The 27,906-nt window shown below is 44.8% G+C and overlaps 1 long non-coding RNA gene across 1 annotated transcript in view; it reads right to left on the bottom strand.

Moving 5' to 3' along the window:
• LOC137544507 (uncharacterized) overlaps positions 1 to 27,666 on the bottom strand; it is a 52,234-nt gene extending 24,568 nt beyond the window's left edge. The window contains exons 1-2 of the long non-coding RNA XR_011025888.1: positions 27,368 to 27,666; positions 20,193 to 20,234 (exon numbers count right to left, since the gene is read on the bottom strand). This is a non-coding gene — a long non-coding RNA (uncharacterized lncRNA). The remainder of the gene's footprint in view (positions 1 to 20,192; positions 20,235 to 27,367) is intronic.
• Positions 27,667 to 27,906: the final 240 nt, after the last annotated feature.

The following is a 27,906-nucleotide window of genomic DNA, read 5'->3' on the forward strand; positions in this document are numbered from 1 at the left end:
TAGAATAGCAGTGATCATTAACATACTGTTTCCCATCCCTTTCTTGCACCTCTGGCCCTGTGATTGTCCTTGATTGGTTTTGGTGTGGCGTATCAATTGTTATGTATAGAGAGCTTGGGGGGGCCCCAATGCAAAACTTGCACTGGGGCCCACAGCTTCTTAGCTACGCCACGGCTAGCTACTGCTCATTTATTTGCAGTCTACTGTGTGTTTGTGGTTTGAAAATCTCCACAAATACAAGCTACAGCAGACTGGATTGTAGTTGCATTCCAAAACAAAAGTCTTTTTTAAAGGAGAACTGTAGTGAGAGGTATATGGAGGCTGCCATATTTATTTCCATTTAAGCAACACCAGTTGCTCGGCTGTCCTGCAGATTGATGTGGCTGCAGTAGCGTCTGAATCACACCAGAAACATGCATGCAGCTAATCTTGTCAGATCTGAAAATAATGTCAGAAACACCTGATCTGCTGCATGCTTGTTCCGGGTCTGTGGCTATTAGGGGCAGAGGACTAGCAAGATAGCCAGGCATCTGGTATTGTGTCAAAGGAAATAAATACAGTAGCTTGCAAAAGTATTCGGTCCCCTTGAAGTTTTCCACATTTTGTCACATTACTGCCACAAACATGCATCAATTTTATTGGAATTCCACGTGAAAGACCAATACAAAGTGGTGTACATGTGAGAAGTGGATCGAAAATCATACATCATTCCAAACATTTTTTACAAATAAATAACTGCAAAGTGGGGTGTGCGTAATTATTTGGCCCCCTGAGTCAATACTTTGTAGAACCACCTTTTGCTGCAATTACAGCTGACAGTCTTTTAGGGTATGTCTCTACCAGCTTTGCACATCTAGAGACTGAAATTCTGCCACACATTGGGCTTGATTCACAAAAGAGTGGTAACTGTTAGCACGGCCGTTTTGTGCGAATTTTCGTATTGCGCGCGCTCGCGAATTTTCGCGTGAAATCGATATAGTTTCTGCTCAAAAATTCGCGTTTGAGTGCGAAAACGATATCATTTCGCACGAAAATTCGTGATCGCGCGCAATGCGAAAATTCGCATGAAAACGCCCGTGCTAACAGTTAGCACTCTTTTGTGAATCAAGCCCATAGCGTTTTGCATTTTGGCCAAAAAGTTCCATTTTGGTCTCCTCTGACCAGAGCACCTTCTTCCACATGGTTGCTGTGTCCCCCACATGGCTTGTGGCAAACTGCAAACGGGACTTCTTATGCTTTTCTGTTACAATGCCTTTCTTCTTGCCACTCTTCCATAAAGGCCAACTTTGTACAGTGCATGACTAATAGTTGTCCTATGGACAGATTCCCCCACCTGAGCTGTAGATATCTGCAGCTCGTCCAGAGTCACCATGGGCCTCTTGACTGCATTTCTGGTCAGCGCTCTCCTTGTTCTGCCTGTGAGTTTAGGTGGATGGCCTTGTCTTGGTAGGTTTACAGTTGTGCCATACTCCTTCCATTTCTGAATGATCGCTTGAACAGTGCTCCGTGGGATATTCAAGGCTTTGGAAATCTTTTTGTAGCCTAAGCCTGCTTTAAATTTCTCAATCAATTGATCCCTGACCTGTCTTGGACCTGTCTTGTGTGTTCTTTGGACTTCACGGTGTTGTTGCTCCCAATATTCTCTTAGACAACCTCTGAGGCCCTCACAGAGCAGCTGTATTTGTACTGACATTAGATTACACACAGGTGCACTCTATTTAGTCATTAGCACTCATCAGGCAATGTCTATAGGCAACTGACTGCACTCAGATCAAAGGGGGCCGAATAATTATGCACACACCACTTTGCAGTTATTTATTTGTAAAAAATGTTTGGAATCATTTATGATTTTCGTTCCACTTCTCATGTGTACACCACTTTGTGTTGGTCTTTTATGTGGAATTCCAATAAAATTGATTCATGTTTGTGGCAGTAATATGACAAAATGTGGAAAACTTCAAGGGGGCCGAATACTTTTGCAACCCACTGTATAACAGCCTCCATATTCTTCTCGCTACAGTTGTTCTTTAAAGGACTACAGTATTGATAGGTATATGGAGGCTGCCATATTTATTTCCTTTTAAGCAATACCAGTTCCCTGGCTATCTTGCTGATCCTCTACCATTAACCCTCTGGGCGATACAATTATATCGCCCAGGAGGTGGCGCAGCACTATTTTTTTAAATTTTTTATTTTTTAAATCATGTAGCGAGCCCAGGGCTCGCTACATGATAGCCGCAGCACAGCGGCATCCCCCCACCCAAGCCTTCGGCGATCAGAGTAAGCAGGAAATCCCGTTCAGAACGGGATTTCCTGCTGGGCTTCCCCGGTCGCCATGGCGACAGGGCGGGATGAAGTCACCGACGTCATGGACGTCGTGACGTCAGAGGGAGTCCCGATCCACCCCTCAGCGCTGCCTGGCACTGATTGGCCAGGCTGCGCAAGGGGTCGGGGAGGGGGGGGGCTGCGCGGCACGGTGAGCGGCGGCGGATCGGCGGCGAGCGGCGGCTATCGGAAGTTACACGCAGCTAGCGAAGTGCTAGCTGCGTGTAACAAAAAAAAAATATGCAAATCGGCCCACCAGGGCCTGAGAAATCCTCCTGCGCGATATACCCCGAGCTCAGCTCGGGATTATCGCTCAGGAGGTTAATACTTTTAGCCATAGACCCTGAACAAGCATGCAGCAGATCAGGTGTTTCTGATATTTGTGTCAGATTTCTGACAAGAATAGCTGCATGCTTGTTTCCGGTTTGATTCAAATACTACTGCAGCCAAAAAGTCCAGTAGGGCTGCCAAGCAACTAGTTTTGTTTTAAAAGAAATACATTTGGCAGCCTCCATATCCCCCACTACACTTGTCCTTTGACCTCCTTGGCGGTATGGATGAGTATACACGTCCATTACCACCGGAGGTCGCCGCTCAGGCCCTGCTGGGCCGATTTGCGCCAAATAAAAAGCTGCACACGCAGCCGGCACTTTGCCAGCCGCGTGTGCTGCCTGATCGCTGCCGCTCTGCGGCGATCCGCCGCGAGCAGCGGCGAAAGAGGGTCCCCCCAGCCCTCGAGCCCTGCGCAGCCAGGACAAATAGTTCCGGCCAGCGCTAAGGACTGGATCGGAGGCGGCTGACGTCAGGACGTCGGCTGACGTCCATGACGTCACTCCACTCGTCGCTATGGCGACGAGGGAAGCAAAACAAGGAAGGCCGCTCATTGCGGCCTTCCTTGTTTATTCTGGGCACCGGAGGCGATCGGAAGAACGCCTCCGGAGCGCCATCTAGTGGGCTTTCATGCAGCCAACTTTCAGTTGGCTGCATGAAATAGTTTTTTTTTTATAAAAAAAAAACCCTCCCCGCAGCCTCCCTGGCGATTTTAATAGAACGCCAGGGAGGTTAAGCATGGTCGCTGTGTCCAAGCCGATGTTCCAATGTTTTTTTTTATTTGTACACTGCCAGCTTCTCCTGACTTATGAGGGTGATGGTCACACAGACCAAGCCGCTGACCTCCCCTCCCCCTGCCACTGTCAATTTATGGGATATGTACACTGCCTGCTTCTCCTGGACCTGACTTATGGGGGTGATGGTCACTCTGACCAAGCCGCTGCTCCCCCCACTACTGTCAATTTATGAGATATGTACATTGCCTGCTTCTCCTGGACCTGACCTATGGGGGTGGTGGTCACTCTGACCAAGCCGATGCTCCCCTGGCACTGTAATAATACTGACACGTGCACTTCATATAATAATTTTTTTTATTCAAATCACTATGTATATTGAGGCGTTTAACAAAAAAAATAACATAAATGTATACTTTTTTCCTATTGTAACTTTAAAATTGATTTCCTCCAAAACTATAAGGTCTTTTTGAAAAATTATTTTTCCCCTTATACCCACTGTTTTCCTTAACATAACATAAGGGGGCTTTGCAATTTACCGCGAAAATTGCGGACATTAGGCGAAAATAAACGCTAAAAGATTCAGGCAAATTTTTGCTTGTCGAAGCGAAAATTGTACTTATTTCGGCGAAAATTTGGCGAAAAGAATATTTGCATTTTCGCTCATCACTGATTAGTGGCACCTCTTTTCCATTGTGCTGTGACATCACCCTTAAACAAAGTGTAAAGCATAATTGCCAGCTTGTTGTGCAAGTGCTGCATCCTTTCTGCCTTCTGGTAATTTGATAACATTTCCACCACAAAGTAGCGTTGCCACCCAGTACAGGTCCTGATCCTCAAGTCTTTTTATACGGGGTCCCTCAACAGGTTGGATAGCATAAAAGACACCATCTGCACAAGGTTGGATGCAGACCTAGTCATCTCCTCTTCCTCACTGATGTCAGGGAAGTTCTCCTCCTTCCCCCAGCCACGAACAATATCACAGGTAACCGAAAGGCATACAGCCCATGTTTTCCCATTATTTAAGAAGGGCAAAAAATCAGATCCAGGAAATTATAGATCTGTAAGCTTAACATCAGTTGTATGCAAACTATTCGAGGTGTTACTAAGAGATACTATACATTACTTCATAGTAGAAAATAATCTTATTTCTCAGCATCAGCATGGGTTTACTCAAGACAGGTCCTGTTTGACTAACATGCTCAGCTTTTATGAGGTAGTGAACGCTAATGTGGATATTGGGAATGCTGTAGATGTGATATACTTGGACTTTGCAAAGGCCTTTTCGACACTGTTCCCTGTTATAAATCTTTGTTGGTTGCTATGGGCAACAACACTACACCTTCGTTCGGCACCATATCACAGGAAGTGTGATAACTCGACTCTCATCACAGCAACAGCATAGGAGATGGAAAGTTTCAGGGGTTTATTCAGTAAAAAGATATACAGATGCTTATCTCTACATGTTCGTTACACCTCAGCGAAGCAATTGGTCTGTAGTAAGTCCTCTTTGCGGTACAGGCTCTTGGTCCATTTCTTTTGAATGACAACCAGGCTGTCTCTTATAAAGTTAGAGAAACCAAGAGCCCAATATAGTTTAGCATGTTCAGCATAAATATAGTAAAGATAATTAGTAAGAAGAGTATACTCACAAACGTGGGTTACCACAAAGGCAACCACTGTATAGGCAGGTGAGGAGATTAGACCTGTCCTCACTCAGGATTAAGAAGTCGCTCTATGTAGATCAGAAAAAGGGTAGATCACCCCTCCACCAGAGGTGATCACAGTACAGCAAAAGGAGAACAGAGGCGCCAGCAGGGTAAAAGTGGATAAAATCTTTAAAATTTGCTTGGAGGAAGCGGTGGACTTACCTCCATGAAGCAGACACGAAAGACTGTCTGTATAATAGTAATCACATTTATTATATAGTACCCCAAAAATGCAACGCGTTTCACAGGCCACACCCGCTTCATCAGGCAATAAACGTGGGGACAAACAGAATTTCAGCAGTAGCAGGAGTAGTGCTTTGGTGACATCTATACTACGTTGCACTTAGGCCTATATACAGCATACAGTTAGATAAGATGACAAGACATTACAAAAAGAGTAAAGGGTGGAAATCATCAGCCAGAAGTCAAAAGAAGCAGCAGCCCCTCCTCCCCCCCCCCCCGGGAGCTCGTTAGCTCTTCTTGTACTAACTCTAAAGAGTTACCGTAAATGTGACATCATCTGAGCAGGGACAAGCACAGGAACAAGCACAGTCTCTACTGCGCATGGCCTGGAAAATTCCATGTTCCAGGGACCTGACTCTTAATCTAAAAAGAACATTGTTTACCTTTAGGAAGTAGGGAAATACTCGATGTTTACAGAACAAGACTGCCTCCCTGTCTGTACATCGTAGCCTTGTACAGTCCGAATCACACTGCTCTACAGTGCTTTTAGAAATGCTCCTTAAAGAGAACCCCAGGTTTGTTTAAAGAATGTTATCTGCATACAGAGGCTGGATCTGCCTATACAGCCCAGCCTCTGTTGCTATCCCAAACCCCACTAAGTTCCCCCTGCACTCTGCAATCCCTCATAAATCACAGCCGTGCTGTGAGGCTGTGTTTACATCTGTAGTGTCAGTCTCAGCTGCTCCCCCGCCTCCTGCATAGCTCCGGTCCCTGCCCCCGTCCCTTCCCTCCAATCAGCAGAGAGGGAAGGGATGCAGGCGGGGACTGGAGTTCTGCAGGAGGCGGGGAGAGCAGCAGACTGACACTATAGAGATAAACACTGCCAGCTCTGACAAGCTGTTTGTCAGCAGCGTGGCTGTAATTTATGGAGGGATTGCAGAGTGCAGGGGGACCTTAGGGGGGTTTGGGATAGCAACAGAGGCTGGGCTGTATAGGCAGATCCAGCCTCTATATGCAGATAATATTCTTCAAACCCACCTTGGGTTCTCTTTAAAGATATACTCTGCAAATCAAGTCTTTTAACTAAACTCAGTTAAAGTAACTGAGGCCTACAAATTCATATAATACTTAAATTCTAACATTCCCCACAAAAGTCTGGTGCAAAAGTTGAGAATGCAAGGACTGGGGAAGAGTCTGTGTGCATGGATAGGGAACTGGCTAATGGACAGAAAATAAAGAGTTGTGGTCAATGGATCATACTCAAAATGGGTGACTGTTAGCAGTGGGGTCCCACAGGGGTCTGTACTGGGTCCAGTGGTCTTCAATTTATTTATTAATGATCTAGTACAGGGGTTCCCAACCACCGGGCCGCAGCCCACTTCTGGTCCGTTGGCAGTTTTCCACCGGGCCGCGGCGGGCCGTCAGCTCATAAGGTAACAGGAGCGGGGACCGCAGGGGGGGGGGGGTCACTACCTACCCATACTGGGCACTATACTAGCTATGCGGGCCACTATACTAGCTATACTGGGCACTATACAAGCTATAAAAAGTAGAGATGTGAAATCTTGCGCTACTGCAGGAAAAAAGTCAATGTGGACCAGCAAGGATCACACAATGGCAGCTCCTTTAATGCTCGGCTGTGAGCGAACTACTGTGAGATAAAAACAACAAAATGGAAGGAGCGCTCCGTAGTGTGATACCTTTTAATAAATTAAAACTGTGCAAATACAAGAATGCACTTACTATGTTAACTGACGAAGGCGTGGATACGGCGAAACGCGTCTTGACGATACCTGCACACAGTCACCTCGGAGATCGACCTGATGTCCATATACCATCTGGACCCACGCTGCTGCCGGCCACTGCAGCCCCAGGCTCCACTCCTATGAGGGGACGGTTCTCTTTCAGGCTACATGCCTTATTGAATGCTTGTCACTCGCACATATTTAGTAAGTGCATTCTTGTATTTGCGCAGTTTTTATTTATTAAAAGGTATCACACTACGGAGCGCCCCTTCCACTATACTAGCTATACTGGGCACTATACTAGCTATTCTGGGCAATATACTAGCTATACTGGGGCACTACCTACCCATACTGGGCACTATACTGGGGACTATACTAGCTATACTGGGCACTATACTAGCCATACTGGGCACTATACTAGCCATACTGGGCACTATACTAGCCATACTGGGCACTATACTAGCTATACTGGGGCACTATACTAGCTATACTAGGCACTATACTAGCCATACTGGGCACTATACTAGCTATACTGGGCAATATACTAGCTATACTGGGCACTTTACTAGCTATACTGGGGCACTACCTACCCATAATGGGCACTATACTAGCTATACTGGGCACTATACTAGCCATACTGGGCACTATACTAGCTGTACTGGGCACTATACTAGCTATACTGGGCACTATACTAGCTATAATGGGCACTACCTACCCTTACTGGACACTACATTAGCTATACTGGGCACTATACTAGCTATACTGGGCACTTTACTAGCTATACTGGGGCACTACCTACCCGTACTGGACACTACATTAGCTATACTGGGCACTATACTAGCTATACTGGGCAATATACCAGCTATACTGGGCACTTTACTAGCTATACTGGGGCACTACCTACCCATAATGGGCACTATACTAGCTACACTGGGCACTATACTAGCCATACTGGGCACTATACTAGCTATACTGGGCACTATACTAGGCACTATACTAGCTATACTGGGCACTTTACTAGCTATACTGGGGCACTACCTACCCTTACTGGACACTACATTAGCTATACTGGACACTATACTAGCTATACTGGGGCACTATGCTAGCTATACTGGGGCACTATACTAGCTATACTGGGGTAACTATACTAGCCACACTATGGAAACTAAACTTCCTATACTGGGGCAACTATGCTAGCTATACCGCCGCACCCCAGCCCCCCCCTCCCCGTAACAGGCTTCCCGTAAAACCCCCCGCGGTCCCTGGAGAAAAATTTGGTCAGAAAGTGGTCCCCGGGCCGGAAAAGGTTGGGGACCCCTGATATAGTAGATGCAGTAGAGAGCAATGTTGCTATTTTTGCAGATGATACAAAATTGTGCAGAATCATCAACTCTCAGGAACATAGTGTCATATTGCAACAGGATCTGGATAGGATGGCTATATGGGCACATCAATGGCAGATGAAAGTCAATGTTGAAAAATGTAAAGTCATGCATATTGGTTGTACCAATAGTCTAGCACCATACAAAATAAATGGGATACAGATGGGGACATCAAAGTTGGAGAAGGACTTAGGAGTACTCATCGACAACAAGTTAAATAATCGTATTCAATGCCAAGCTGCTGCAGCTAAAGCTAAACTTTTGGGATGCATTAAAATGGAAATAAAAACTCGAGATATTGGTATAATATTGCCCCTGTTTAACTCTCTAGTAAGGCCACATCTGGAATATGGAATTCAGTTCTGGGCACCACATTACAGGCAAGATATTGTAGTTTTAAGCCTCATCTACACGCGTAGATGAGGCTCCGATCCGGCGGCTAATCGAGCTTCTTCCGCATCCCCGCCGCGTCCCCGCTCACCCATGTGAGCGCCGCATTCGATACCCGCTCGTCCCCGCGCCGCGCCGTTTATCTTCCGCTCAATTCCCTGCCATTGTCCCCACGCAGGGAACGAGCAGGGAATCGGAGGTAGCAAGATCCGACCTGTCGGATCTTATCAATGATAACACACATCGGAGCCTCATCTACGCGTGTAAATGAGGCTTTAGAGCAGGTGCAGAGACGAGCAACAAAATTTATATGAGGGCTGGAAGGTCTTACCAAGAAAGGTTAGATAAACTGGGTTTATTTAGTCTAGAGAAAAGACACCTTAGAGGGGATCTGATTAACATGCATAAATACATCAGAGGGCAATATAAAAGCTTGGCGGATGGGCTTTTTGACCCTAGGCCTTCACAAAGGACTAGAGGACATGATCTGCGCATGGAGGAAAAACGTTTTAGCCATTTATTTAGGAAAGGGTTCTTTACAGTACGATTGATTAAGATGTGGAATGCATTGCCATAGGAAGTAGTTTTGGCAAATTCTATACCTGCATTTAAAGGGGGCTTAGATGCTTTCCTTGCGTTAAAAGACATCAATGGCTACAATTACTAGGTAATGCCCAATGATGTTGATCCAGGGATTTCATCTGATTGCCATCTGGAGTCGGGAAGGAATTTTTCCCTTTTGGGGCTAATTGGACCATGCCTTGTAAGGGTTTTTTCGCCTTCCTCTGGATCAACAGGGATATGTGAGGGAGCAGGCTGGTGTTGTACTTTGTTTTCTGGTTGTACTCAATGGACGTATGTCTTTTTTCCCAAATAACTATGTAACTATGTGAGCAGCACAAGCCCCCTGCGACACTTGCTGTGGCTGTTCTTCCATCTCCTCCTCAAACCCACCTTCCTTCTCTGACTTCTCTTCCCCCTCCTACCTCCTCTGCCCTCCCGCAGATGTTGACAACAAATCTGGTTCTGGTGGTGATGGTGCCCACAACTCTTCCTCTTCCTGTTCACGCTCCTCTACAGCTTTATCCACCATTCTATGCATGGCACACTCCAGGAAGAAAGTGTATGGGACCAGGTCGCTGATGGCGCCTTCACAGCGACTCACTAAGCATAAGCCTGCAGGCATTACGCATGAGTGTCCAGTACCTCGGCAATAAAATCCACAGCTCCCCAGAGTCTGCTCTACCACCATAGCTGTACAAATTCTCCTTGACGGCTTTCTCCTGTTGTAGCAGGTGGTCAAAAATGAATTTCAGCAAGTCGGGTTATCACAAATCAAGCGCCTCACTGGCAAGTTCTTTTGCCGATGAATATTGGAGAAGCGCGCCACAGCCGCTATGCACAGATATGCACTGCTAATGATACTGTGCTGGCTTGTAATAAGGATAGAACAGGATACTGGACAACTACAAGGCCCAGCAAATGACTGCATGGACTGTGGGCTGTAAGCAGTGTGTCACCCACACAGAGAGATATCCTATAGTACGTTCAAACACAAATACAGCTGGATGCTATGCACTGCTAATGATAGTGTGCTGGCAGACTACAAGGCCCAGCTGCGACTGTGGGCTGGGCTGTATGCAGTGTGTCACACACAGATAGGCTTTACTTCAATCACAAATACAGTTGGAAGCTATGCACTGCTAATAGTGTGCTGGCAGACTACAAGGCCCAGCTGCGACTGTGGGCTGTATGTCACACACAAGCAAAATGAGCTCTCAAAAGGGCTTTTTGGGGTGCTTTCAGTAATAAATTTCAGCGAGGAGCAAGCTAAACAACAGCCTAGCTAACTTTTCCTGTCTCTGCAGCAACATCTCCCTTCCTCTCACTAAAGCAGCAGCCAGAGACTGAGAACATAGCGGCCGCTGCTGCATTTTTCTACAGGGCGGGGGGGGGGGGGGGGGGAAGGGGTTCGTGGGGGATTGCAGCCTGATTGGCTGTCATGTATCTGCTGACTGTGATGTAAGGGGTCAAGGTTTAGCCCAATGATGAGGTATAGGGGCGGGTCAAACGCTTGCCCTGCCGCAGATGTGAACACCTGAAATTCGCCGGTGAACTGTTCGGGCCATCTCTACTCACCTGTACCATCCCCTCCCCTGGGCCGGATTACTGACCAGGCAACAGAAGCAGTCGCTTGGGGCCCCATTCAGAGTCAAACGGGCCCCATCAGCACATAATCCAGCCCTCGCCATCATGTCAAAGCACGCCGTTTGCTGCTGATTGTCTTCAGAGCCGGGCTCTCCTCCTGGGACCCCCTCCTGCTACTATGCGCTCTGCCGCTGCCCACTCCTCCCTCCCTTCCCACAGAGAACCACAGCTGCAGCAGGCAAGAATAATAGCAGCAGATGACAAAGGCCCACTCACCTATCCGTGATCCAAGGGACAGCGGTCCCGTCATCCGAAACCATCTATCTCCTCTACAGTGCTGCCGCTCGCTCTGTCCTTCCTGCTTCTCAGATCAGATAGGAAGTAGGAATTAGTAATAGTAGTAGTAACAGAGCGGCGGCACTGTAGAGGATAAAACAAAGAAAAGTCCATGGGCTTCAGTCTGTGACAAATCGATCACGGGGAGTCACAGATTAAGGTAGGAGCGACATCAAGTCTCCAATGCAATACAGTCCATACACATACAATCCAGTTTGGACTCAACCCTTCTGTAATAAATTTCAGCTTTTTTATTTGCTTTTCAACACCACTAGTCTGTTTGGTGTTCAGACTAGTGAGCACTTGAGAAAGGGCAGACAGCCCGAAACGTTGTGCTTTCTTGTTGCTGTATAACCGCTGTTGAAAAGCAAATAAAAAACTGAAATTTATCACAGAAGGGTCGAGTCCAGATTGGATTGTATGTGTAGGCACTGTAGAGGAGACAGATGGGCTCCAGATGACGGGACCTCTATTGCTTGGATTGCAATAGGTGAATGTGAGTCATTTGGTGCTGTCATTCTCCACCGCTGCAACTGCCCTTCTCTGCGGAACTATCGTAATCACGGGGTTGGAGGCTGCATGGTGGATGTGGCTGCCTAGTTTGGGAGGAAATTGGTTGTTCGGTGGTGGGAGTGGTGGATATGTAATTCTGTCTGGGGAGCGGCTTCCTGGTTGGCGTTGTCCAGAGCTTTCTGTTATTGCTAGGCTGGAGATGCAGGGGGAAAGTGCCGCCGCTGTGATATCTGGCATCCTCTTCACAGGGGTGCCCCGGGTGACAACGTCTCGGCCATTCTTCTCGCACTCTGCATGTTGCCGCTGCTATTCCGTGCATTGTACACCCACAGAGGAAAGCGGGCTGTTGCCCATAGCAACCAGTAGCGCGGCTGCCCCGGTGTGTGTGGCATGTTGCTGTGCACACAGCAGCTGCATCTTCTCATTCTATTATGGGGGGGCCCAAATCAGTTACTTTGCTTAGGGTCCCATTTAGCCTTAATCCGGCTCTTCCGCCTTGCTGCTGCCGCGCCTCTACGCCAGAGACGCCTCCTCCGATGACGAGCTGCCTTCAACCAACTGTGCTGGTGGTACTGGTGGCACAAAGGAATGATCCAGCAGCACATCATCATCATCCCCAAACATCTCCTGTGAGCCCGCCTCAACCAACTCCACTACCCCAACATCCCCTGCATCACGCCCCTCCTCCTCAGCACCAACAACAAACTGCTCCACCTCTAACGCCTCCTCCTCCTTGCAGGGCCGGCGCTACAATTAAGGCAGGGAAGGCAGCTGCCCCCAAAAATCTGCGCAGCCTGGGACACTGTGCTGTGTGTGCATGCCTGCTGCTGCTGCCTGTGTCCTGAGCTGCTGACTCCTGGGTGTGTGGGTGCCGGCCGGGTGTGGTGCGGAGACCGCAAGTTATAAAATTTGAGCCTGTCCAGAGCTGGGGAGCGGGGACGGGGAGGAAGGAAGAGATACATAGCGCTACCGCAGGTTCCAAATATCTCTGTAAATGGACAATTGTGTGTAAAAAATTTTTTAAAAAAATTGTCATTTACAGAGATATATCTCCCACCCAGCATGGGTATGTGTAAAAATACACCCCAAAACACATTATACTACTTCTCCTGAGTACGGCAATACTACATGTGTGGCACTTTTTTGCAGCCTAACTGCGCTAAGGGGCCCAAAGTCCAATGAGCACCTTTAGGCTTTACAGGGGTGCTTACAATTAGGCACCCCCCAAAATGCCAGGACAGTAAACACACACCCCAAATGACCCCATTTTGGAAAGTAGACACTTCAAGGTATTCAGAGAGGAGCATGGTGAGTCCATGGCAGATTTCATTTTTTTTTTTTTGTCGCAAGTTAGCAGAAATGGAAACTTTTTTGTTGTTGTTGTCACAAAGTGTCATTTTCCACTAACTTGTGACAAAAAATAAAATCTTCTATGAACTCACCATGCCTCTTAGTGAATACTTTGGGATGTCTTCTTTCTGGGGTCATTTGGTGGGTATTTACTATCCTGGAATTCTAGCACCTCATGAAGCATGACAGGTGGTCAGAACAGTCAGATATGCTTCAAAATGGGAAAATTCACTTTTGGCACCATAGTTTGTAAACACTATAACTTTTACCCAAACCAATAAATATACACTGAATGTTTTTTTTTTTATCAAAGACATGTAGCACAATAAATTTGGACAAAATGTATACAGAAATGTTACTTTATTTGACAAATTTTATCACAGAAAGTTAAAAAAAATCATTTTTTGACAAAATTCATGTCTTTTTTGATGAATATAATAAAAACTAAAAATCGCAGCAGCAATCAAATAGCACCAAAAGAAAGCTGTATTCGTGACAAGAAAAGGAGGTAACATTAATTTAGGTGGTAGGTTGTATGACCGAGCAATAAACCGTGAAAGCTGCAGGGGTCTGAATGGAAAAAAAGGCTTTGGTTCTTAAAGAGAACCAGAGATGATGCAAGGAAAGGTATTATACATACCTGGGGCTTCCTACAGCCCCATACGCATGGATCGCTCCCACGCCGCCATCCACCACTTCCTGTTTCCGCCGGTACCGGGTCCCGAAGTTTCGGCTAGTCGGCGGCAGCACGCGGCCAATTGTCCACATCACAGGGGCTCCCTCCATACCCGTACGCGTGTGGCGCCCTACTGCGCAGCCGCATGCGTAAGGGTATGGAGGGAGCCCTTGTTCATGCGGACAATTGGCCGCATCCGCCGGAAGTGACAGGACCCGGTACCGCCGATACAGGAAGCGGAGGATGGCGGCGTGGGAGCGATCCAGGCGTATGGGGCTGGAAGAAGCCTCAGGTATGTATAAAAGCTTTTTTCATTTTCCCTTGCTGGCCATCTCTGGTTCCCTTTAAGGGGAGAAAAGACTGTGGTCCTTAAGTGGTTAATGCCCCTTGCACACTGTGTCGCACCACATCACTCTTCCCTGAGGCTTCCCCGCTGAAAATGCCATGCAAGTCTCTGGTGACTTGCACACTTCATTCGATGCAATGTGGTGCGTTGGAAATATCCCAATCACCGCAATGCCAACAAAGACTGCAATGCTGCAAAGGTTGCAGTGTATTACTGCATGATCCATGCCTACTTCACAAATTATGCAGTAATGCAAGTCAATGGGTGATGCAGTAAGTGTACACGATGGGAGCCCTGTGCGACATAGCGCAAATGCGCAGAATAAAGGGAATCCCAGTGGCGTACTTCCTGCCAGCAGGAAGTACGTCACTAGCCGCAGGAGGTGCTTTGCATATGACCTTGTTGCCACACCATGGCACAGGGTCATATAAAAGCTGATTTCTGCGATTTGGTGCTAGCACCATATTGCACCGCTAATATTAGGTGTGCAACCGGCCTTATAGTTTTTTTACTGAAACTTTATTTTAATATACTAAATTATGCAGTACATACAGTAATTAGTTTATTTTCAAGTAACATGGACTGGGAGTCAGTTAAAAGTTACACTACTATAAAACCAGAGCGGTAGTGATTTCCTGTAACTGCAATACTTTTAATGCATTTACACAACTCCCAACTCTGTGGTCAATTAGACAGCAGCTTTATTTGATGACATGCTATGTGGTTTTTTTAGACAGTCATGTAAGTACTAATGTGTGTAATACTTCCCTTACCTTTACAAACATTCTCACCCTAAATTCCTGTATGCAGTATAGCAATGTTCTGTGGTCAGTTAACAAAATAGTATGCTAGTAGATTTGCGAAATGCACAGAACAATAAATAAAGGGCTTACTGATGACAAAACATAGTAACGAGCAACACTCCTCATGCGATGGAACAGCTATAGAATAAAATAAATGAATCACACAGTTTTTTCTTCAAGTCGTACTTTTATGAGCTAAAGGAATATTTTTAGGTTTTAGATCTACAAGATGCACAGAATAAATAAATGGCTTACTGATGACAAAATATAGTAACAAGTAACAATGCTCATGGGATGGAACAGCTATAGAATAAAAGCAATGAATCACACAGTTTTCTCTTCTCATCTTATGATGCAATAAACTTATTTGGTAAACTAAAAAGTACCACTTTTTTAGTTTACCAAATACGTTTATTGCATCATAAGCAAAGTACATATTGTATGTGGAGGTTGAAAAACCAACCATCTTAACCTAAAACAAATATTAGACATCAATCTGTTGTCAACCAAAATCATAAAATGTGATACTCGTATTTTTCAGCAATTAACCACTTAAGTACCAGTGGTCTCTGCCCCTTTAAGGATCAGAGACTGCTGGTAAAAGAACAATGGAATCGCCGCGCATACCTCCCGCAACCGCCGTCACCGCTGCACGTCGGGATCCTCAAGACATAGACTCTGCCGTCTCTATGACGGCAAAGTCATATGAGCCGGTCAGGATCCATTTTTATTGGCTCTTGACCGTGTCTATTAATGTAAGCCAATGGGAGCAGCTTACATCGATAGACAAAGCCAGGAGCCAATGAAATTGGCTCCTGAATGGCTCACATGGCTCTGCTGTATTAGAGACAGGCAGAGCCTGTGAGCTGCGGCGAGAAATGTCGGTTTGAGCGGCGCAATTGACGGGGAGCGACGGAAACGGTGAATGCGCGCTGCGGACGGTGATTGAAATCTACGCCCTGCCAACCAGGAGCCCACAGGGTGTAGATTTCAATCACCGTGGTCCTAAAGTAGTTGAGATATTTCGAACTATAAGATGCACCTAGGTTTAGAGGGCAAAAACCATGGGGGAAAAAATATACTAAGCCTGGTGTGTCCATGATCCAGGAGCATCTTATAGATGTTCTTCCCCAATTACGGTGTCCCCTTTGTATCTCATGTGTCCTTCTGTGACCCCCATGTGTCCTCCTGTGTACCCCATGTATCCCCTTCTGTCCCCATGTGTCCCCTTTTGTCCCCATGTGTCCAACAGAGCTCGTGATCACGTGAGACGGTTTTCCCCATCATGGGCTCGGTATTGGGATCTGTGATCGGCCACGATCACGGATGCTGAATCTGAATGCAACCGTGCACTGGAATTCCGGTCGTAATCACGGGTTAAGTCGTGATCACAGGTCCGGATTCAGGTATCCAGGGAGATGATGTCATTGGGCCAATTAGAGAGCCCCCAGCCGAGGCCTTAGAAACCAATCAGAGGAGGGAAGCCTCTGCCTTCCCCTCCTCTATAGGAGGCGGTGGCCATCTTAAGGATCTCATCCATGCTTGAGACTTGTGGTGCTGAGAGCATCTCTAGTGCTCAGTCAGTGTAGCTGAGTGTATTTACTGTATATCAGTGATGCTCGGATGGAGGTCGTGATCACGACTTGCCGTGATTCCACGACCATTTTTCAGCTATCCGCCACGGGTATTCGTCGCCGTGGATCAATTTTCATTCACTAAAATCCGCTTCGGCAGACTGAATGAACGCATTCACGCTCGTGAAAACAGCGCAGAACTCGTGGTTAGGTCGTGAATAGCGGAAGTAGGCGGAAGTGACTTCCCTGGCCCAATCAGAGGCCCCCAGCCAGGCCCTAGCAACCAATCACAGGAGGGGAGGCTATGCCCGCCCCTCCTGCATATAACGCGGCGGCCATGATGGAAAAGCTCCGTCCTTGCTAGACTCTGGTACTGAGAGGCTCATCTCCAGGCCATTGTTCCTTCAGCAAGCGCGTTTTCTGTGTCAAAACCCAGCGTTTTTACTCCTAACAGTGCTCTTATATTGTACTTGTCAGTTGTAATTAGTTAGCTAGCCAGTAAGTCATTGCTGTAGTCAGTGTAGTCAGAGTGTACTAGTGATTAGTGTGTTTAGTGCAGGCAGGCAGGTTCAGAGTGCTCACTTGTATTCAGCTAGCCAGTCATACACTCAGGGCTGGATTTCTGGAAAGGCCACAAAGGTCAAGGCCTAGGGCGATAAAATTCAGCAGGGCGCAGGACTTGGAGAGATAAGAGGTCACATGTCAAAGTAAATCACTTCTGCTTTGCTCTATTCTGCCTGAATTCCAGAGATCCCTGCATCTCTCTCACTGCAGAGTGTGTGTGATGACAGCATCTGTTGTCATCTGAGGATTTTGTCCTTAGTATAATGAGTGGGGACATACAAGCTGCTGTGAGAAAAAAAATATATGGGCTCAAGTAGTAGAACTTTTGAGTTCAGATTAATTCCTTTATGCACGCATTCAAGGATAGGAATTATCAGCTCTCCTCTCCCCCAGACTGATGTTTTATTACTTGGTCAGAGCTGTTATAGACCTGAGACCTGTTAGATTTATGGTTTGTTTTTATTTCCTAAGGAATGACAGCAACATTCTCTCTGTGCTACAGTTTAACTCTTTCCTGACATGTTTTAGAAACAGCAAAGCATTGTTCTGTGTTAGCCTTCAGTGAAAGCAGGATGTTTTGAAACAGAATGACAACTGTATTACATTTATTTATATGTACAAAACAATGTATGCATCTCCTGCTGACTGTATATATAACTGTATGTCCTAACATCTTGTATACAGGAACAAAGTCTGAAGATGGCTCATTAGCCAAAGGCACACTATTTTCTTTTGGTTAGCCAATAAATATTATCATTCTATTACAAAACTTAAAAACTTCCTGCTGACTGATTAAGATCTGTCTTAACTTGCCCCAAGTGCTAAATTGTCACTGTGTAAAGTACACCAGAGCTTATGCTAGGTACACATGATGCAATTTTCTGACAGATTTACTGTCAGATCGACTATTTCCAACATGTCCGATCTGCTATCCGATAGATTTTCTGAATGATTTTTTTTCATAGAAATGAACAGAAAATCGATTGAAAAATTGATCGGAAATCAGATCAGACATTGGAAATAATCGATCTGACAGTAAATCTGTCAGAATTGCATCGTGTGTACCTAGCATTACACTACATCTATGGCAGCGTGTGTAGTGCTGGATCCTTCTACTTACCTGTTCTGTTTTGGATGGGTTTCTCTCCTTTGCGCTGCACCATCACCTGTTTGTGACTCTGACTGAAGCAACAGAGTAACCAAGCAGCTCAGGGTGACCCAAACTACTAGGAATGTATAGGGGGATAAAAGGAACCAAAAAGCCCTCCTACTAAAAAAGCAAAGCTTGGTGTAATTTGCCTTCTTAAAACAGAAGGAAATTTGCAATAATTCAGTTATAAGAGAACATTTGTGGTTACCCACAATGCCCTACTGAATATGCAAATTATCTCTTTTCGCCCTTGTTAAGCCAAGGCTGAAGCAAGTCGCACAAAGGACAAAGAAGCAGTGCATGCTCTGTCCTCTCGGGCTTCTTGTTATTATGCACTCCTGTACTGATGTGCACAGCAGCCGAGGCTTGGGGTGTTATGGGTATGTGTACTTGACAAGTGCTGCTCATATATGAGCATCATTTCTGAATTATGCAAGCCCTGAACACTATTGGCTGCTGTGCATCCAGGCTGGAGTGCAAAATTACATGGAGTGGACAGAGCATGCACTGCTTCTTTGAACAGGGAGGGCAAAGCAGCAAAACAGACAGGAGCCCATGTAACACAGTGATCACTAGTCAGAGTTGGACATAATGGGGGCGGGGGGAGGAGGGCGGTTGGTGACAGCCGGCCTAGGGCGCTGGAAAGTACAAATCCGGCCCTGCATACACTACAGCTACTACTTACAGACAGTCACACTGCCACTGCCAGTGCTGGTCATTCATTAAGTTTCGTGAGTGACATTGTGTACTGTGCTCACTGCTCACTGGTATTATTCATCTCATTTGGCAGTGATACCCTTCACTTAGGTTGTACTCTGCTCACTGCTCACTGGTATTATTCATCTCATTTGGCAGTGATACCCTTCAGTTAGGTTGTACTCTGCTCACTGGTATTATTCATCTCATTTGGCAGTGATACCCTTCACTTAGGTTGTACTGTGCTCACTTGTATTAATCATCTCATTAACCAGTGATACCCTTCACTTAGGTTGTACTGTGCTTACTGCTCACTGGTATTAATCATCTCATTACCCAGTGATACCCTTCACTTACATTGTACTCTGTTCACCGGTATTAATCATCTCATTACCCAGTGATACCCTTCAGTTACGTAGTACTCTGCTCACTGCTCACTGGTTTTAATCATCTTATTACCCAGTAATACCCTTCAGTAAGGTTGTACTGTGCTCACTGCTCACTGGTTTTAATCATCTCATTAACCAGCAATGACATAACAGCAGAAATTATTTTATTAAGAATTCAGCATCTTTTATACAAAAATACAAAAATAACCAAATAAATATCTTAACGAAACATACATTTTTATGCTTGCTTAATCAAAAAGTCCATATCAAATCAAAAAAAGTTTGGGTCACCCTAAGCTGCTTGGTTACTCTGTTGTACTCGACCAAGCCCTATTTCATACAGCCTTATCAATCCCTGCCATGTACTGATGAGGACCAAAAGTCCGAAACAGGCTGTCTACATGTGGGTTTGGTATGGCTGTGTAAAACTTAAAGCTATAGGCTTGCTATAAACCAGCGGTTCTGGATGCTTGCTTGGCTTAACAAGGGCGGAAAGGGATAATTTGCATATTTAGTAGGTGTGCATTGTGGGTAACCACAAATGTTCATTTATAACTGAATTATTGCAAATTTCCTTCTGTTTTAAGAAGGCAATTACACCAAGCTTTGCTTTTTTTAGTAGGAGGGCTTTTTGGTTCCTTTCATCCCCCTATACATTCCTAGTAGTTTGGGTCACCCTAAGCTGCTTGGTTACTAAATCAAAAAAAGTCCATCTATCTGGAAATCCAAGAAAAAGAAAAGCACAAGCCTTCCTGCCCTCAAATAAGCCATAAACAACTATTAAATAACACTATATACACTAAATACAATATTACATCATACAGTAAGAAAGACTAAGCAATCACTCACCTCTTTTGCTTGCAAGCCATTCTTCAAATTTGAATCATCTAACTAAAGTGAAGAAGAAATAGTTAGCTCACCCATAAGAAGGTTTAGCCAGAATCAAGGAGGTCTGATGTTCTGCCAATACAAACACCATTCCTCCCGACTCAACCTCCCCTCCTCAAGACCCCGAATTTTCCCAACCTCTCCCAAGATGTCATGCACCACCACCTGAGCAGGGAGGACTTTTTTATGAATTGTAATTTGACACCGTGCATTCCAAGTGTAATACCGAATTACTAAACTAACTAAGAATAAAGTGTGCAAATTAAATGACCCCCGGTTATTGAAAGCTCCATATGACCACTCCACATAACTAAGCCGCTCAAGAAAAGGAATACCCAGAGCCCTACCCACCTGTTTATAGACTTATTTGCTAAAGGAACAGTCCAAAAGGAAATGGTTCATGGTCTCCTCCATACCACCACACTCCTCATGAGGACAACCACGATCCCGATCTCCTATCAACTTCAAATTTCCCCTAACAAAGAGTCTGCCATGAAAGGAGAGCCAAGCCAAATCCCTTAATTTGTTAGGAATCCTATTAGAACAAAGAAATCGCAATCGCAAACCCTCCCTCATAATCGGGCTTGGGCAATCTCTCAAAGCCAATGGATCTTGAAAGATGGTTTCAATCACTCTCTCCACCAGGACTTTCCTAGGGGTCAAGATGACATCTTCCCTCGTCAATTCCCATTGCCTAAGAACTTTCAGACATGGTGCAACATAGGCCAAACAGTGTGAGATATATATAGGCGGGTATGATCCAACTGAACAAAAAAGCTCTACACTCTATTTAAGAAAATATTTACAAATAAACGGTGCAACATAGGTCGGGAGATAATCATTACTAGCCCTCGATCTTTTCACTAAACCACCCTCTTCCCAACATCTGAGAAAAGGCTTAAACCAAGACTGGAAAATACCCATCCATCCAGGAAGTTCCTCCACATGCATTTTACCAAAATTGTTCTTAATAAATAACAAAGAGGAAAAAAACAATGGGTTAACCATACCTAGGCCACCCTCCTGCCTGGATCGATAAGTGATGTTCCTCTTTACGTGATTCATCTTATTTCCCCAAAGCATTTGGAAAAACAAGCTGTACATTCTTGTATGAAGAGAGACTGGCAAAATACAGACAAAACTGACATACAATATAATTGGTATCAAGTAATTTTGATAATGCCAATCCTTTCTCTGAAAGTCAACTGCCAACCTTTCCAGCGGACCACCTTAGCCTCAGCACATTCTAGTCTGCTTACCCAATTTTGGTGTTAAAAGATACTAATGGGTAAGATCCTTTATATTGTGAAGGATCAAAACACAGTCCTTCTTAGGGGCGGTCCACCTTGCCCACCAAAACTGGTATATTGCTTTAAAGAAGGACTTATATAATTGATGCAATCTCAGGATCACCAAAAAAAAATCCTCATGAAAAAGCTTTATTGACACATATACAAAACAGGTATATCAAAAAGTAGAAAATGTATAAAAACAGGGTTCTTGAATTTCAAACAATGGGTCCTCATGGAGCCAGAATATATGAACAAAATCTTAATTTGACTTAGAGAGTAGTTGTAGCTTTATGGGTATTTGTTTTTTCAAGGCAACGACACACGTTCGTTTCGGGCTTCTATAACAGTGAATCTGCCCTTCATCAGGCCAAGATACCCAATTCTGTATGGCTTAATGGGTTCCCACGCTTCAGCGTTCTCTTCGCAGTTGGGAAGGTTGTACGCCTGGTAAGTTCAGGCGTCCCCAGTACGTTATTTTTGAATTCCTTATTGGTCTTTCCCATTGAGCCATACAGAATTGGGTATCTTGGCCTGATGAAGGGCAGATTCACTGTTATAGAAGCCCGAAACGAACGTGTGTCGTTGCCTTGAAAAAACAAATACCCATAAAGCTACAACTACTCTCTAAGTCAAATTAAGATTTTGTTCATATATTCTGGCTCCATGAGGACCCATTGTTTGAAATTCAAGAACCGTGTTTTTATACATTTTCTACTTTTTGATATACCTGTTTTGTATATGTGTCAATAAAGCTTTTTCATGAGGAATTTTTTTGGGTGATCCTGAGATTGCATCAATTATATAAGTCCTTTTTTAAAGCAATATACCCAATTTTGGTGACCATAATCACCATGACCAAATTCTATGCCAAGGATTTTAATTTTTTTCCTTTGGTGCTGGAAAAGAGACCGGAAGTTTGAAGTTCTCATTTTCCCTACCCATCCAGAAAGCCTCACACTTGTCCTGATTGACCTTTGAACCTGATGCAAATGAGTACCTAGCAATCTCAGAACAGACTCCTTCTGCCTCCTCTTGCCCCGAGATTACCACAGTCACATCATCAGCATATGCAACCACCTTGAGAGGAGATACACCAGTTATGCCCGAAGGTACCCCACACAAAGATCCACCTTCAATCCTTCTTATAAAACGATCTATAGCAAAAGCATATAGCAAGGGACTCAAAGGACACCCCTGGCGCACCCCAGATCTAACCTCAAAGGTTTATCCAACCCAACCATTTACAAGTGGGAAACTCTCAGTACCTTTATACAAAATCTTAAGCCAATTAATAAACCTCCCAGCAGACTATACTTACTAAGGAGCATCCACAGATACTCATGATTGACACAATCAAAAGCTTTTGCCTGATCCAATGCCAGTAATTACTTTCCCCAGCCAGCAGCCCTGCATCTCTCCAAGATCTCCCAGACCGTTAATATGGCTGAAAAAGTACTTCTCCCCTAGACAGAACAGTGCTGCTGTTGGCGAGAAAGCATCTCATTTGCCACCTGGCTCAGACGCCAAAAAATTATTTTAGCCAGAATCTTTCTATCAACATTGAGAAGGCTGATGGGCCACCAATTCTCAATCATTGAAGAATCTTTACCCTTTGACAAAAGCTCATCCTCTGCAAGACTGCGATTGAAAAACCTCCGCCAATTCAGGTGCCATAATATCCTTGAAAACTTTATAAAATTCAGCAGTCAAGCCATCTGGACCTGGAGTCTTTTAATAGCAAGCTGCTCAATGGCTTTTGCCACTTCTTCAGCAGAGATTATTTCTGTCAAAAACGTAAGAGAAACATCCAAATTTCCCAGTCCTGGAATATCACACAAGAAAGATTCCATCACTGTCTCATCAAGAGGTCTGTTACCCAAAAGCTCAGCATAAAAGGATCTCACGATTTCCAGAATCCCTGCTCTGGACTTCACCAGGGATCCTGTACTATCTTTGAGACCATAAATGATCTTAACTGCTACACTTTGTTTGCAATTCTGGTAACGGTCCGGCGAGTAATTTTTACTGTAATCCCTCTCCAGAATCAAAGAAGCATGCCGACCATACTGACTTTTGCGCATCAAATCCTTGAGCCTACTGATCTCATCAGGATCACCATCCCCCGAGACCGCGATTTCCAATTTCTGTCTCAAACATTGGTAGGCAACATATTTACCAAAAGCTCTTCTTTTTGCTAGGTTCTTGAAAAGATCTACGGCCCGCTTTTTAACCATCTCCCACCACTCAGACCTACTGTCACAACAGTCCAGCAAAGTAACCTGTGCCTGAAAAAAATCTCTGAAAGATTGTCTTACATTCTCTTCCTTCAATGGCATCAAATTTATTCTCCAATACCCTTTCCTTTAGGAGGGACATCTGCAACATTCAACACCACAGACCGTGATCGGAGAACTCTACCACCTGCACCTCAGGAGGCGAAGTAGCAGAGCTCCCCTTAACAAAAAACCTATCTATCCTACTTCTACGTTCTCCACAGAAATAAGTGAACCCTGTGTAATCTGGGATGTGCTTGATATGCACATCTACCAGGCCAGCATCCCTAACCATACTATTCAAAAATTACTATCATAGCCCAGGTGGGTCCTGACACCTCTCCTGTCCTTCAACCTAACTATGGTATTAAAGTCACCGCCAAAGACCACTTCCTGGGCTGTAAACAAGAATGGCTTGATCTCTGTGAAGAGGCGCCTCCTCTCCCTCTCAGACTGAGGCCCATAGATGTTAATCAGCCTCAAAACCTTCCCATTCACAGAGACGTCCATGACCAAGCAACGCCCCATCTCGATTTCACTTATCCGCCGGAAAGTTACCATGTCGGTCTTAAAAAGGACCGCCACTCCAGTGCAAGGCTCAGCCGCAAGAGACCCCGCAAGAGACCAATAACCAAAAGACCAAACTGACCGAGAAAAAATATGGCTTCCCTACGAGCTCTCGCAGATCTCATACTAGCAACATTAATGGTTGCTAGTTTCAAAGGGTGGGGGGGGGGACCTCCATCAGGATAAATGAAAAATATTGCTTACCCTTTCTTCAACTGTACTTTCTTCCTCTTTAGAGGAAGATACCTCCATGTCTTCTGTCTTTTTCTTGACAGAGACATTCTCATCCTCATCAAATAAATCAATTTCACCATCATCATCACATTTATCAGACAAAACTTCAAATCTATTTTTAAATCAATATTTTTCCCTTTTTTAATCTACTCAATTTTTTCTGTTGCTTTTTTTTATCAGATAATACACCTCTTCTCCTCCCCCTGCTACTGACTCCTAACAGTTTAGCTCCTTTTATATTTTTACTTTCTATCTTCGAGTTTTGTTAAACTCTATCTTTACCCTTTTTTGGCAAAATATTCACTATTTTCTCCTCCCCTTTTTCTGAGACCTTCTCTTTAGCCAAAATTTCCTTTTGGCTACCATTTTTGACCATCTCCATTTCATCTAACTTACTCCCCTCTTTTTCTTCTCCCTTTTTTTCGCTAGAGGAGATTTCTTTTTCTTCAGAAGAAACATTTTTCCCAATGCCAGAGAATATATTATCTTCCTTGTTAACTTTACTGATTTTAGAAACAGGAACCTGAGAACAATCAGCTGGAAATGAAAACAGAGGAACAGCTGAGGGAACTAGGGAAGGAGGGGGAGAGGAGGAGGTAAAGATTTCAATACCAACAAAAACTCTGGAACAACAATTGAGGGCTTCATGGCGGTGGATTCTGAACTTGACGGCTCCCTATCAGGGACAACCTCAGCATTCCCTTCTTCCAAAATTTTCTCCATCTCTTTATGGACCTCTTCACTCATATTAGCCCATGTCTCAGCACACTGCGAATATGGATGTCCCATCTTGAAACATACACTACACCTAATTTCTTTGCAATCCTTTGCTAAGTGACCTAATGCATAACATCGCAAATATTTTAACTCCTTACAGGATATACTGTAATGACTCCTAGAGCCACACTTGTAACATGCACGAGGTTGCCCCTGATAGAAGACTGTCACTCTGTCTCTCCCTATAAACACAGAATTGGGAATGTGTTTTACCACATTCCCCGTACGATCCAAACTAACCATCAGCTCCCAACCACCCCCCCCAGATCCTGAATTCGTCCATCACCTTCACTGGAGCACTCAAAGGTACTCCATAGTTCTTAATCCATACCAGTAAATCATGCACAGGTATGGACTCATTCGGGACCATGATAGTCACCTTCTTGTCCAGCGATCGCCCGGACACAGTCGGGGGAGACAGACCCTTCCATTTATCACGCGCCTTCCAAGTCTTTTCGTATTTCTCCCAGAAAGTGTCCAGGCCCGTCGGGGACAAGAAGCTGACATCGAAGAAAGAGGGGTGGTTTTCAGGAGCCAGAATAGCATAGAAATCCACCGCCTTGAAGCCCATTTTTAACAACAACTGTATAAATGTTTTACGGTTATAAGAAATACCATCATCACCTGAATAACATATTTTCACTAAATTCCTACGATTTTTCGAAGACATTTCAACTTCATCATGAAAACTTGTACCATTACTTGCAACATTAGGCTTTCTTTTTAGCATTTGAGCATATGACACAGCACCTGCTTTTTTTTGTTCTGGTTCTGTTCCACTACCCCCCCCCCCCCCCACACACACACACACACACTTTCTAATTTTCCTGCTGTTTTCCCACCACCACAGAAACATTTGATTTATTTTTCTCCTGATCTTCCACCCTCCCTGCTTCCAAATTCTCCTCTATAGTCCTCACCACCTTCTTCTTCCCTCCCTCACCTCCCACACCATCATCAGAATCTCCCCTCCTTTTCCCTCCTTGCCCACCAAGCTTCTGTTCTCCCACCCCCAAATTCCTCTGTTGCGCCCCTTTAACCTGCTAGACCCTGCCTTGTCCCACTATCTTATTTACCTGGTTTAACCTGCTGCTAAGGGTGTCTTCCTGTGGCTGGGCAGCACTGGCCACTGTTTCACCGCTTTTCCCTGCTGCACTGATCCCCACCGCACTGATCCCCTTCTTCTCCGTACTACCAGAATTGACGCAAGCGTCACTTCCGGTTTCACTGCACGCATCATGCGCCACATTTTCTGCCATTTTGGAGCTAGGCAAGCCCTGCAAGTGATAAGGCACCTGTGCAGAGGATCCCCCAGCCACACCATCCTCCATTTTGAAAATGGGCATGCCCTGCAGGTGATGAGACGCCGCTGCAGAGGCACCTCCAGCCACAGAAAAACCCTCCACAGATTGCATAGCCTGCATATCAACCCCTAATGGGGACTTTAAAACCACACCATTTTGCATATAATTGACTCCTTCAGGACCTATGCACTGTCCAAAAGAACTGACAGGGAATGAAACAAACGGGGAAGCAACCACAGGGAAAGGATTAGAAACATTAGGATAATTGACATGATTTAAATTTTGTACCACAAAAGGAAAAAAAGGAGAGTGTTGGGAAAAAGGAAAATTGCTTTGCATAAATTGCTGATTTGAATATACTCCATTCATATTGCCAGAAAAAGACTGATACTGATTAGGAAATTGCTGCACATTAGAAGAACTGTACTGAAAAGGAACATTATTAATTGACTTTTGCAAATGCGCATGATTCTGCACAGATTGCATGGCTAATTGATTGCTTAATGCAGTTGACTGAGAAAATCCTCTATCCACTTTAACACCTGAGCTCTGCAAAGATGTTCCAGATGCACTTATTCCAACAGTTTGCATTGAAACACTTTCTTCCTCCATACATTCTTCTGTCATCTTAGACTGTCCTTGTTCCTTAAAGGGAAGGTTCACGAAGATTTTTTTTTTATATGTCCTACCTGATTAAGTAGCTTAGACTGTGCCCTCTTTAATCCTGCTACTGAATTTCTCCTGTGTTACTCCGTTAGGCAGCGATTCAGTTTACGACCTCCGAGGTCGGGTGCAGTGACCCGGAAGCTGTGAGGTCATTTGGAACGCAGGAGCTGTGTAATATGGAACGCAGGAAGCGCCTGTGCTCCATCATCATTTCCAGCTTTCCTTCGCACTGCGGGGTGTAGCTGTGCTGGGAGCCAGCACAGCTCATTGTGCCTGAGAGAGCGTGTCTCGGTAGTAGACTGTCATCAGCTCCCGAGCAGGCTAAAAATAGCTTTCTGCTCGGAGCTGTAAATACTACACTGGCTTTTGTCAGCAGCTCACATCTCAGCAGCTGAGGATAGCCAACACCCTGTGCCAGTTCTTTATAAAGTAAGCAGCTACATCTATATATAATAGAACTTTGCAATCCAAAACATATATATATATATATATATATATATATATATATATATATATATATATATATATATATATATTTATTTCTTTTCTATTGCAAAGTTCT

Source organism: Hyperolius riggenbachi, chromosome 2, assembly GCF_040937935.1.
Source record: "Hyperolius riggenbachi isolate aHypRig1 chromosome 2, aHypRig1.pri, whole genome shotgun sequence".
In the NCBI taxonomy this organism is placed as follows: Eukaryota; Metazoa; Chordata; class Amphibia; order Anura; family Hyperoliidae; genus Hyperolius; species Hyperolius riggenbachi.